Genomic DNA, 14,469 nt, shown 5'->3' with positions numbered 1-14,469 from the left:
CGGGATTGAATACAAAATGCACAATGCCTATTTAAGTACAAGAAGAGTGAATCTTCTAAGAGTTTGTGACTTCAGCGGCTCCTGGGAGACCAGTATTAGTTTCCGAGCACCAGTGCAGGATTACTGTATCCCTTGGACCTTCACATTGACCACGAATCGCAGATATCGCATCGGGATTGAATACAAAAGGCACAATGCCGACTTAAGTACAAGCAGGTTAGTTATCTAAGAGTTTGTGGTTTGAGCGGCTCCTGAGAGACGAGTATTAGATTCCGATGCACCAGAGAAGGTTTACTGTAACCCTTGGATCTTCACATTGACCATGAAATACAGAGATTGCATCCGGATTGAATACAAAAGGGACAATGCCAACTTAAGTACAAGAAGAATTAATCCTCTAGGAGTTTGTGCTTTCAGATGCTCCTGGGAGGCCAGTATTAGATTCCGATGCAGCAGTGCTGGTTAACTGTATCTCTACGACCTTTACATTGACCATGACACACAGAAATTGCATCGGGATTGAATACAAAAGGCACAATGCCGACTTAAGTACAAGAGGAGTGAACCTTCTAAGAGTTTGTAATTTGAACGGCTACAGGGAGACCAGTATTAGATTCCAATTCACCTGTGCAGGTTTACTGTATCCCTTAGGCTTTCACATTGAGCATGACACACAGAAATTGCATCGGGATGGAATACAAAAGGGACAATGCCGACTTAAGTACAAGAAGAGTGAATCTTCCAAGAGTTTGTGGTTTGGGCGGCTCCTGGGAGACCAGTAATAGGTTCCGATGCACCAGTGCAGGTTTACTGTATCCCTTGTACCTTCACATTGACCATGAAACACAGATATTGCATCGGGATTAAATACATAAGGCACAATGCCGACTTATGTACAAGAAGACTGAATCTTCTAAGAGTTTGTGCTTTGAGCGGCTCCTGGGAGACCAGTATTAGATTGCGATGCACCTGTGCATGTAGACTGTATCATTTGGAACTTCACATTGACCATGAAACACTGATATTGCATCGGGGTTGAATACAAAATGGACAATGCCGACTTAAGTACAAGAACAATGAATCATCTAGGAGTTTGTGCTTTCAGCGGCTTCTGGGAGACCAGTATTAGATTCCGATGCACCAGTGCAGGTTTACTGTATCCCTTGGATCTTCACATTGACCATGATACACAAAAATTGCATCGGGATTGAATACAAAAAGCACAATGCAGACGTAAGTACAAGAAGAATGAATCTTCTAAGAGTTTGTACTTTGAACGGCTCCACGGAGACCAGTATTAGATTCCGGTTCACCAGTCCAGGTTTACTGTATCTCTTGGGCATTCACATTGAGCAGGAAACACAGACATCGCATCGGAATTGAATACAAAAGGCACAATGGCGACCTCAATACAAGAAGAGTGAATCTTCTAAGAGTTTGACTTGAGCGGCTCCTGGGAGACCAACATTAGTTTCCGATGCACCAGTGCAGGATTACTGTATCCCTTGGACCTTCCAATTGACCGCGAATCACAGAAATTGCATCGGGATTGAATACGAAAGGCACAATGCCAACTTAAGTACAAGAAGGAGAATTTTCTAAGAGTTTGTGGTTTAAGCGGCTCCTGAGAGACTAGTTTTAGATTCCGATGTACCAGTGCATGTTTACTATATCCCTTGGACCTTGACATTGACCATGAAACACAGACATCGCATGGGGATTGAATACAAAAAAGCACAATGGCCACTTAAATACAAGAAGGGTGAATCTTCTAAGAGTTTGTGGTTTGAGCGGCTCATGGGAGACCAGTATAAGATTTCGATGAACCTGTGCAGGTTTACTGTATCCCTTGCACCTCCACATTGACCATGAAACACAGAAAATGCATCGGGAATAAACACAAAAGGGAAAATGCCGACTTAAATACAAGAAGGAGAATTTTTTAAGAGTTTGTGGTTTAAGCGGCTCCTGAGAGACTAGTTTTAGATTCCGATGCACCAGTGCAGGTTTACTATATCCCTTGGACCTTCACATTGACCATGAAACACAGACATCGGATCGGGATTGAATACAAAAGGCACAATGGCGACTTAAATATAAGAAGAGTGAATCTTCTGGGAGTTTGTGGTTTGAGCGGCTCATGGGAGACCAGTATAAGATTTCGATGAACCAGTGCAGGTTTACTGTATCGCTTGCACCTTCACATTGACCATGAAACACAGAAATCGCATCGGGATTGAATGTAAAAGACACAAAGACGACTTAAGTACAAGAAGAGTGAATCTTCTAAGAGTTCGTGGTTTTAGCGGCTCATGGGAGACCAGTATTAGATTCCGATGAACCAGTGCAGGTTTACTGTATCCCTTGGACATTCTCATTGACCATGATACATAGAAATGGCACCAGGATTGAATACAAAATGCACAATACCGGCTTAACTACAAAAAGACTGAATCCTCTAAGAGTTTGTGCTTTGAACGTCTCCTGGGAGTCCAGTATTAGATTCCGATGCACCAGTACCGGATTACTGTATCCCTTCGACCTTCACATTTACCATGAATCACAGAAATTGCATCGGGATTGAATACAAAAGTGGTAATGCCGACATAAGTACAATTAGGTGAATTCTCTAAGACTTTGTGGTTTGAGCGGCTCCTGAGATACCAGTTTTAGATTCCGATGCACCTGTGCAGGTTTACTGTATCGCTTGGACCTTCACATTGACCATGAAACACAGAAATTGCATAGGGATTGAATACAAAATGGACAATGCCGACTAAAGTACAAGAAGAATGAATCCTCTAGAAGTTAGTGCTTTCAGCGGCTCCTGGGAGACCAGTATTAGATTCCGATGCACCAGTGCAGGTTTACTGTATCCCTTGGAACTTCACATTGACCATGAATCACAGAAATTGCATCGGGATTGAATACAAAACTCATAATGCCAACTTAAGCACAAGTAATGTAAATCTTCGAAGGATATGTGCTTTGAGCGTCTCCTGGGAGACCTGTATTAGATTCCGATGCACCAGAGCACGTTTACAGTATCCCTTTGACCTTCAGATTCACCATTAAACACAGAAATTGCATCGGGATTGAATACAAAAGGGACAATGCCGACTTAAGTACAAGAAGAGTGAATCTTGTAAGAGTTTGTGACTTCAGCGGCTCCTGGGAGACGAGTATGAGATTGCGATTCACCAGTGCAGGACTACTGTATCCCTTGCACCTTCAGATTGACCATGAAACACAGATATTGCATCGGGATTGAATACAAAACGGACAATGCCGACTTAAGTACAAGAAGGTGAATTTTCTAAAAGTTTGTGGTTTGAGCGGCTCCTGTGAGACCAGTATTAGATTGCGATGCACCAGTGCAGGTTTACTGTATCCCTTGGACTTTCTCATTGTGTAAGAAACACAGAAATTTCATCGGGATTGAATACAATAGGCACAATGCCGACTTAAGTACAAGAAGAGTGAATCTTCTAAGAGTTTGTGGTTGGAGCGGCTCCTGGCAGACCAGTATTAGATTCCGATGCACCAGTGCAGGTTTACTGTATCCCTCTGACCTTCACATTGACCATTAAACACAGTTATTGCAACGGGATTGAATACAAAGAGGACAATGCCAACTTAAGAACAAGAAGGTGAATTTTCTAAGAGTTTGTGGTTTGAGCGGCTCCTGAGAGACCAGTTTTAGATTCCGATGCACCAGTGCAGGTTTACTATATCCCTTGGACCTTCACATTGACCACCACACACTGACATCGCATCGGGATTGAATACAAAAGGCACAATGGCGACTTCAATACAAGAAGAGTGAATCTTCTAAGAGTTTGTGGTTTGAGCCGCTCATGGGAGAGCAGTATTAGATTCCGATGAACCAGTGCAGGTTAACTGTATCGTTTGGGCCTTCACATTGACTATGAAACACAGAAATTGTGTCGGGGTTGAATACAAAATGCACAATGCCTATTTAAGTACAAGAAGAGTGAATCTTCTAAGAGTTTGTGACTTCAGCGGCTCCTGGGACACCAGTATTAGTTTCCGATGCACCAGTGCAGGATTACTGTATCCCTTGGACCTTCACATTGACCACGAATCGCAGAAATTGCATCGGGATTGAATACAAAAGGCACAATGCCGACTTAAGTACAAGCAGGTTAGTTATCTAAGAGTTTGTGGTTTGAGCGGCTCCTGAGAAACCAGTATTAGATTCCGATGCACCAGAGCAGGTTTACTGTAACCCTTGGATCTTCACATTGACCATGAAATACAGAAATTGCATCCGGATTGAATACAAAAGGGACAAAGCCAACTTAAGTACAAGAAGAATTAATCCTCTAGGAGTTTGTGCTTTCAGATGCTCCTGGGAGGCCAGTATTAGATTCCGATGCACCAGTGCTGGTTAACTGTATCTCTACGACCTTCACATTGACCATGACACACAGAAATTGCATCGGGATTGAATACAAAATGCACAATGCCTATTTAAGTACAAGAAGAGTGAATCTTCTAAGAGTTTGTGACTTCAGCGGCTCCTGGGAGACCAGTATTAGATTGCGATGCACCTGTGCAGGTAGACTGTATCATTTGGAACTTCACATTGACCATGAAACTCAGAAATTGCATCGGGGTTGAATACAAAATGGACAATGCCGACTTAAGTACAAGAACAATGAATCATCTAGGAGTTTGTGCTTTCAGCGGCTTCTGGGAGACCAGTATTAGATTCCGATGCACCAGTGCAGGTTTACTGTATCCCTTGGGCATTCACATTGAGCAGGAAACACAGAAATTGCATCGGGAATGAATACAAAAAGGACAATGCCGACTTTGCTTCAAGAAGAGTGAATCATCTAAGAGTTTGTGGTTTGAGCGGCTCCTGGGAGACCAGTATTAGATTCCGATGCACCAGTGCGGGTTTACTGTATCCCTTGGACTTTCACTTTGACCATGAAACACAGAAATTGCATCGGGATTGAATACAAAATGCACAATGCCGACTTAAGTACAAGAAGAGTGAATCTTCTAAGAGTTTGTGGTTTGAGTGGCTCCTGGCTGAGCAGTATCAGATTCCGATGCACCAGTGCTGGTTTACTATATCCCTTGGACCTTCACATTGAGCACGAAACACAGACATCGCATCGGGATTGAATACAAAAGGCACAATGGTGACCTCAATACAAGAAGAGTGAATCTTCTAAGAGTTTGACTTCAGCGGCTCCTGGGAGACCAACATTAGTTTCCGATGGACCAGTGCAGGATTACTGCATCCCTTGGACCTTCCAATTGACCGCGAATCACAGAAATTGCATCGGGATTGAATACGAAAGGCACAATGCAGACTTAAGTACAAGAAGGTGAATTTTCTAAGAGTTTGTGGTTTGAGCGGCTCCTGAGATACCAGTATTAGATTCCGATGCACCAGTGCATGTTTACTGTATCCCTTGGACCTCCACATTTGCCATGAAACACAGAAATTGCATCGGGATTGAATACAAAACTAACAATGCCAACTTAAGCACAAGTAATGTAAATCTTCGAAGAGTATGTGATTTGAGCGTCTCCTGGGAGACCTGTATTAGAATCCGAAGCACCAGAGCACGTTTACTGTATCCCTTTGAGCTTCACATTGACCATTAAACACAGAAATTACATCGGGATTAAACACAAAACGGAAAATGCCGACTTAAGTACAAGAAGGAGAATTTTTTAAGAGTTTGTGGTCTAAGCGGCTCCTGAGAGACTAGTTTTAGATTCCGATGCACCAGTGCAGGTTTATTATATCCCTTGGACCTTCACATTGACCAAGAAACACAAACATCGGATCGGGATTGAATACAAAAGGCACAATGGCGACTTAAATACAAGAAGGGTGAATTTTCTAAGAGTTTGTGGTTTGAGCGGCTCATGGGTGACCAGTATAAGTTTTCGATGAACCAGTGCAGGTTTACTGTATCACTTGCACCTTCACATTGACCATGAAACACAGAAATGGCATCGGGATTGAATACAAAAGACACAAAGACGACTTAAGTACAAGAAGAATTAATCCTCTAGGAGTTTGTGCTTTCAGATGCTCCTGGGGGGCCAGTATTAGATTCCGATGCACCAATGCTGGTTAACTGTATCTCTACGACCTTCACATTGACCATGACACACAGACTTTGCATCGGGATTGAATACAAAAGGCACAATGCCGACATAAGTACAAGAAGTGTGAACCTTCTAAGAGTTTGTAATTTGAACGGCTACAGGGAGACCAGTATTAGATTCCAATTCACCTGTGCAGGTTTACTGTATACCTTAGGCCTTCACATTGACCATGAAATACAGAAATCGCATCGGTATTGAATACAAATGGCACAATGCCGACTTAAGTACAAGAAAAGTGAATCTTCTAAGAGTTTGTGCTTTGAGCGGCTCCTGGGAGACAAGTATTACATTCCGCTGCACCAGTGCAGGTTTACTGTATCATTTGGACCTTAACATTGCCTATGAAACACGGATATTGCATCGGGATTGAATACTTAAGGCACAATGCCGACTTAAATACAAGAAGAGTGAATCTCCTAAGAGTTTGCGGTTGGAGCGGCTCCTGAGACACCAGTATTAGATTCCGATGCACCAGTGCAGGTTTACTGTATCCCATGGAACTTCTCATTGACCATAAAACACAGAAATTGCATCGGGATTGAATACAAAATGGACAATGCCGACATAACTGAAAGAAGAGTGAATCTTCTAAGAGTTTGTGATTTGAGCGGCTCCTGGGAGACCAGTATTAGATTCCGATGCACCAGTGCAGGTTTAATGTGTCCCTTGGTCGTTCACATTGCCCAAGAATCACAGAAATTGCATCGGGATTCAATACAAGATGCGCAATGCCGACTTAAGTACAAGAAGAGTGAATCTTCTAAGATTTTGTGCTTTGAGCGGCTCCTGGAAGGCCAGTATTACATTCCGATGCACCAGTGCAGGTTGACTGTATCATTTGCAACGTCACATTGACCATGAAACACAGAATGTACATCGGGGTTGAATACAAAAGGGACAATGAAGACTTAAGTACAAGAAGAGTGAATCTTCTACGGGTTTGTGGTTGGAACGGCTCCTTGGAGACCAATATTAGATTCCGATGCAACAGTGCAGGTTTACTGTATCCCATGGACTTTCGCATTGACCATGAAACACAGAAATTGTATCGGGATTGAATACAAAAGGGACAATGCCGACTAAAGTAAAAGAAGAATGAATCCTCTTGGAGTTTGTGCTTCCAACGGCTCCTGGGAGACCAGTATTAGATTCCGATGCACCAGTGCAGGTTTACAGTATCACTAGGACCTTCACATTCACCATGAAACACAGAAATTGCATCGGGATTTAAAATAAAAGGGACAATGCCGACTTAAGTACAAGAAGGGTGAATCTTCTAAGAGTTTGTGGTTTGAGCGGCTCCTGAGAGACCAGTATTATATTCCGATGCACCAGAGCAGGTTGACTGTATCATTTGGACCTTCACATTGACCATGAAATACAGAAATTGCATCGGGATTGAATACAAAAGGGACAATGCCGACTTAAGTACAAGAAGAATGAATCCTCTAGGAGGTTGTGTTTTCAGCGACTGCTGGGAGACCAGTATTACATTCCGATGCACCAGTGCAGGTTTACTGTATCATTTGGACCTTAACATTGACTATGAAACACGGATATTGCATCGGGATTGAATACTTAAGGCACAATGCCGACTTAAATCCAAGAAGAGTGAATCTCCTAAGAGTTTGTGGTTGGAGCGGCTCCGGAGACACCAGTATTAGATTTCGATGCACCAGTGCAGGTTTACTGTATCCCTTGGACCTTCACATTGCCCAAGAATCACAGAAATTGCATCGGGATTCAATACAAGATGCACAATGCCGATTTAAGTACAAGATGAGTGAATCTTCTAAGATTTTGTGCTTTGAGCGGCTCCTGGAAGGCCAGTATAACATTCCGAAGCACCAGTGCAGGTTGACTGTATCATTTGCAACGTCACATTGACCATGAAACACAGAATGTACATCGGGATTGAATACAAAAGGGACAATGAAGACTTAAGTACAAGAAGAGTGAATCTTCTACGGGTTTGTGGTTGGAGCGGCTCCTGGGAGACCAATATTATATTCCGATGCAACAGTGCAGGTTTACTGTATCCCTTGGACTTTCCCATTGACCATGAAACACAGAAATTGCATCGGGATTGAATACAAAACGGACAATGCCGACTTAAGTACAAGAAGGTGAATTTTCTAAAAGTTTTTGGTTTGAGCGGCTCCTGTGAGACCAGTATTAGATTGCGATGCACCAGTCTAGGTTTACTGTATCCCATGGACTTTCACATTGTGTAAGAAACACAGAAATTTCATCGGGATTGAATACAAAAGGCACAATGCCGACTTAAGTACAAGAAGAGTGAATCTTATAAGAGTTTGTGGTTGGAGCGGCTCCTGGCAGACCAGTATCAGATTACGATGCACCAGTGCAGGTTTACTGTATCCCTCTGACCTTCACACTGACCATTAAACACAGTTATTGGAATGGGATTGAATACAAAGAGGACAATGCCAACTTAAGAACAAGAAAGTAAATTTTCTAAGAGTTTGTGGTTTGAGCGGCTCCTGAGAGACCAGTTTTAGATTCCGATGCACCAGTGCAGGTTTACTATATCCCTTGGACCTTCACATTGACCACGAAACACTGACATGGCATCGGGATTGAATACAAAAGGCACAATGGCGACTTAAATACAAGAAGAATGAATCTTCTAAGAGTTTGTGGTTTGATCCGCTCATGGGAGAGCAGTATTAGATTCCGATGAACCAGTGCAGGTTAACTGTATCATTTGGGCCTTCACATTGACTATGAAACACAGAAATTGTGTCGGGGTTGAATACAAAATGCACAATGCCCATTTAAGTACAAGAAGGTGAATTTTCTAAGAGTTTGTGGTTTGAGCGGCTCCTGAGAGACCAGTATTAGATTCCGATGCACCAGAGCAGGTTTACTGTAACCCTTGGATCTTCACATTGACCATGAAATACAGAATTAGCATCCGGATTGAATACAAAAGGGACAATGCCAACTTAAGTACAAGAAGAATTAATCCTCTAGGAGTTTGTGCTTTCAGATGCTCCTGGGAGGCCAGTATTAGATTCCGATGCACCAGTGCTGGTTAACTGTATTTCTACCACCTTCACATTGACCATGACACACAGAAATTGCATCGGGATTGAATACAAAAGGCACAATGCCGACATAAGTACAAGAAGAGTGAACCTTCTAAGAGTTTGTAATTTGAACGGCTACAGGGAGACCAGTATTAGATTCCAATTCACCTGTGCAGGTTTACTGTATCCCTTAGGCCTTCACATTGAGCATGACACACAGAAATTGCATCGGGATTGAATACAAAAGGGACAATGCCGACTTAAGTACAAGCAGAGTGAATCTTCTAAGAGTTTGTGGTTTAGGCGGCTCCTGGCAGACCAGTAATAGGTTCCGATGCACCAGTGGAGGTTTACTGTATCCCTTGTACCTTCACATTGACCATGAAACACAGAAATTGCATCGGGATTGAATACATAAGGCACAATGCCGACTTATGTACAAGAAGACTGAATCTTCTAAGAGTTTGTGCTTTGAGCGGCACCTGGGAGACCAGTATTAGATTGCGATGCACCTGTGCAGGTAGACTGTATCACTTGGAACTTCACATTGACCATGAAACTCAGAAATTGCATCGGGAATGAATACAAAAAGGACAATGAAGACTTTGGTTCAAGAAGAGTGAATCATCTAAGAGTTTGTGGTTTGAGCGGCTCCTGGGAGACCAGTATTAGATTCCGATGCACCAGTGCGGGTTTACTGTATCCCTTGGACTTTCACTTTGACCATGAAACACAGAAATTGCATCGGGATTGAATACAAAAGGCATAATGCCGACTTAAGTACAAGAAGAGTGAATCTTCTAAGAGTTTGTGGTTTGAGTGGCTCCTGGCTGAGCAGTATTAGATTCCGATGCACCAGTGCAGGTTTACTATATCCCTTGGACCTTCACATTGAGCACGAAACACAGACATCGCATCGGGATTGAATACAAAAGGCACAATGGCGACCTCAATACAAAAAGAGTGGATTTTCTAAGAGTTTGACTTCAGCGGCTCCTGGGAGACCAACATTAGTTTCCGATGCACCAGTGCAGGTTTACTGTATCCCTTGGACATTCCAATTGACCGCGAATCACAGAAATTGCATCGGGATTGAATACGAAAGGCACAATGCAGACTTAAGTACAAGAAGGTGAATTTTCTAAGAGTTTGTGGTTTGAGCGGCTCCTGAGATACCAGTATTAGATTCCGATGCACCAGTGCATGTTTACTGTATCCCTTGGGCCTCCACATTTACCATGAAACACAGAAATTGCATCGGGATTGAATACAAAACTCACAATGACAACTTAAGCACAAGTAATGTAAATCTTCGAAGAGTTTGTGATTTGAGCGTCTCCTGGGAGACCTGTATTAGAATCCGAAGCACCAGAGCACGTTTACTGTATCCCTTTGAGCTTCACATTGACCATTAAACACAGAAATTACATCAGGATTAAACACAAAAGGGAAAATGCCGACTTAAGTACAAGAAGGAGAATTTTTTAAGAGTTTGTGGTTTAAGCGGCTCCTGAGAGACTAGTTTTAGATTCCGATGCACCAGTGCAGGTTTACTATATCCCTTGGACCTTCACATTGACCATGAAACACAAACATCGGATCGGGATTGAATACAAAGGGCACAATGGCGACTTAAATACAAGAAGGGTGAATCTTCTAAGAGTTTGTGGTTTGAGCGGCTCATGGATGACCAGTATAAGATTTCGATGAACCAGTGCAGGTTTACTATATCCCTTGGACCTTCACATTGAGCACGAAACACAGACATCGCATCGGGATTGAATACAAAAGGCACAATGGCGACCTCAATACAAAAAGAGTGGATTTTCTAAGTGTTTGACTTCAGCGGCTCCTGGGAGACCAACATTAGTTTCCGATGCACCAGTGCAGGTTTACTGTATCCCTTGGACATTCCAATTGACCGCGAATCACAGAAATTGCATCGGGATTGAATACGAAAGGCACAATGCAGACTTAAGTACAAGAAGGTGAATTTTCTAAGAGTTTGTGGTTTGAGCGGCTCCTGAGATACCAGTATTAGATTCCGATGCACCAGTGCATGTTTACTGTATCGCTTGCACCTTCACATTGACCATGAAACACAGAAATGGCATCGGGATTGAATACAAAAGACACAAAGACGACTTAAGTACAAGAAGAGTGAATCTTCTAAGAGTTCGTGGTTTTAGCGGCTCATGGGAGACCAGTATTAGATTCCGATGAACCAGTGCAGGTTTACTGTATCCCTTGGACATTCTCATTGACCATGAAACATAGAAATGGCACCGGGATTGAATACAAAATGCACAATACCGGCTTAACTACAAAAAGACTGAATCCTCTAAGAGTTTGTGCTTTGAGCGGCTCCTGGGAGTCCAGTATTAGATTCCGATGCACCAGTGCCCGATTACTGTCTCCCTTCGACCTTCACATTTACCATGAATCACAGAAATTGCATCGGGATTGAATACAAAAGTGATAATGCCGACATAAGTACAATTAGGTGAATTCTCTAAGACTTTGTGGTTTGAGCTGCTCCTGAGATACCAGTTTTAGATTCCGATGCACCTGTGCAGGTTTACTGTATCGCTTGGACCTTCACATTGACCATGAAACACAGAAATTGCATAGGGATTGAATACAAAATGGACAATGCCGACTAAAGTACAAGAAGAATGAATCCTCTCGAAGTTAGTGCTTTCAGCGGCTCCTGGGAGACCAGTATTTTATTCCGATGCGCCAGTGCAGGTTTACTGTATCCCTTGGACCGTCACATTGTGTATGAAACTCAGGAATTGCTTCGGGATTGAATACAAAAGGCACAATGCCAACTTAAGGACAAGAAAGTGAATCTTCTAAGAGTTTGTGGTTGGAGCGGCTCCTCGCAGACCAGTATTAGATTCCGATGCACCAGTGCAAATTTACTGTATCCCGTGGACCTTCACATTGACCACGAAACACAGATATTGCATCGGGATTGAATACAAAACTCACAATGCCAACTTAAGCACAGGTAATGTAAATCTTCGAAGAGTATGTGCTTTGAGCGTCTCCTGGAGACCTGTATTAGATTCCCATGCACCAGTGCACGTTTGCAGTATCCCTTTGACCTTCTAATTCGCCATTAAACACAGTAATTGCATCGGGATTGAATACAAAAGTGACAATTTCGAATTAAGTACAAGAAGGAGAATTTTCTAAGAGTTTGTGGTTTGAGAGGCTCCTGAGAGACCAGTTTTAGATTCCGATGCACCATTGCAGGTTTACTGTATCCCTTGGACCTTCACATTGACCATGAAACACAGACATCGCATCGGGATTGAATACAAAAGGCACAATGGCGACTTTAATACAGGAAGGGTGAATCTTCTAAGAGTTTGTGGTTTGAGCGGCTCATGGGAGACCAGTATAAGATTTCGATGAACCAGTGCAGGTTTACTGTATCCCTTGGACCTTCACATTGACCATGTAACACAGAAATTGCATCGGGATTGAATACAAAACTCTCAATGCCGACTTAAGTACAAGAAGGTGAATTTTCTAAGAGTTTATGGTTTGAGCGGCTCCTGAGAGACCAGTTTTAGATTCCGAAGCACCAGTGCAGGTTTACTGTATCCCTTGGACCTTCACATTGACCATGAAGCACAGACAGTGCATCGGGATTGAATACAAGAGGCACAATGGCGACTTAAATACAAGAAGAGTGAAGCTTCTAAGATTTTGTCGTTTGAGCGGCTCATGGGTGACCAGTATTAGATTCCGATGTAATAGTGCAGGTTTACTGTATCCCTTGGACATTCTCATTGACCATGAGACATCGAAATTGCATCGGGATTGAATACAAAATGCACAATGCAGACTTAAGTACAAGAAGAATGAATCTTCTAAGAGTTTGTACTTTGAACGGCTCCACGGAGACCAGTATTAGATTCCGGTTCACCAGTCCAGGTTTACTGTATCCAGTGGACCTTCACATTGAGCAGGAAACACAGAAATTGCATCGGGAATGAATACAAAAATGACAATGCCGACTTAGGTACAAGAAGAGTGAACCTTCTGAGAGTTAGTGGTTTGAGCGGCTCCTGGGGGACCAGTATTAGATTCCGATGCACCAGTGCGGGTTTACTGTAGCCCTTGGACCTTCACATTGACCATGAAACACCGAAATTGCATCGGGATTGAATACAAAAGGCACAATGCCGACTTAAGTACAAGAAGAGTGAATCTTCTAAGAGTTTGTGCTTTGAGCGGCTCCCGGGAGACCAGTATTTTATTCCGATGCGCCAGTGCTGGTTTAGTGTATCCCTTGGACCGTCAAATTGTGTATGAAACTCAGAAAGTGCTTCAGGATTGAATACAAACGGCACAATGCCGACTTAAGTACAAGAAAGTGAATCTTCTAAGAGTTTGTGGTTGGAGCGGCTCCTCGCAGACCAGTATTAGATTCCGATGCACCAGTGCAGGTTTACTGTATCCCATGGACGTTCACATTGACCACGAAACACAGAAATTGCATCGGGATTGAATACAAAACTCACAATGCCAACTTAAGCACAAGTAATGTAAATCTTCGAAGAGTATGTGTTTTGAGCGTCTCCTGGGGGACCTGTATTAGATTCCGATGCAACTGAGCACGTTTACAGTATCCCTTTGACCTTCTGATTCACCATTAAACACAGTAATTGCATCGGGATTGAATACAAAAGTGACAATGCCGAATTAAGTACAAGAAGTAAAATTTACTAAGAGTTTGTGGTTTGAGCGGCTCCTGAGAGACAAGTTTTAGATTCAGATGCACCATTGCAGGTTTACTGTATCCCTTGGACCTTCACATTGACCAAGAAACACAGACATCGCATCGGGATTGAATACAAAAGGCACAATGGCGACTTTAATACAGGAAGGGTGAATCTTCTAAGGGTTTGTGGTTTGAGCGGCTCATGGGAGACCAGTATAAGATTCCGATGAACCAGTGCAGATTTACTGTATCCCTTGGACCTTCACATTGACCATGAAACACAGACAGTGCATCGGGATTGAATACAAGAGGCACAATGACGACTTAAATACAAGAAGAGTGAAGCTTCTAAGATTTTGTCGTTTGAGCGGCTCATGGATGACCAGTATTAGATTCCGATGAACCAGTGCAGGTTTACTGTATCCCTTGGACATTCTCATTGACCATGAGACATCGAAATTGCATCGGGATTGAATACAAAATGCACAATGCTGGCTTAAGTACAAGAAGAGTAAA

This window comes from Schistocerca piceifrons, chromosome X, assembly GCF_021461385.2.
Source record: "Schistocerca piceifrons isolate TAMUIC-IGC-003096 chromosome X, iqSchPice1.1, whole genome shotgun sequence".
NCBI classification, from domain to species: Eukaryota; Metazoa; Arthropoda; class Insecta; order Orthoptera; family Acrididae; genus Schistocerca; species Schistocerca piceifrons.
Note: the sequence above shows the minus strand (reverse complement) of the source record.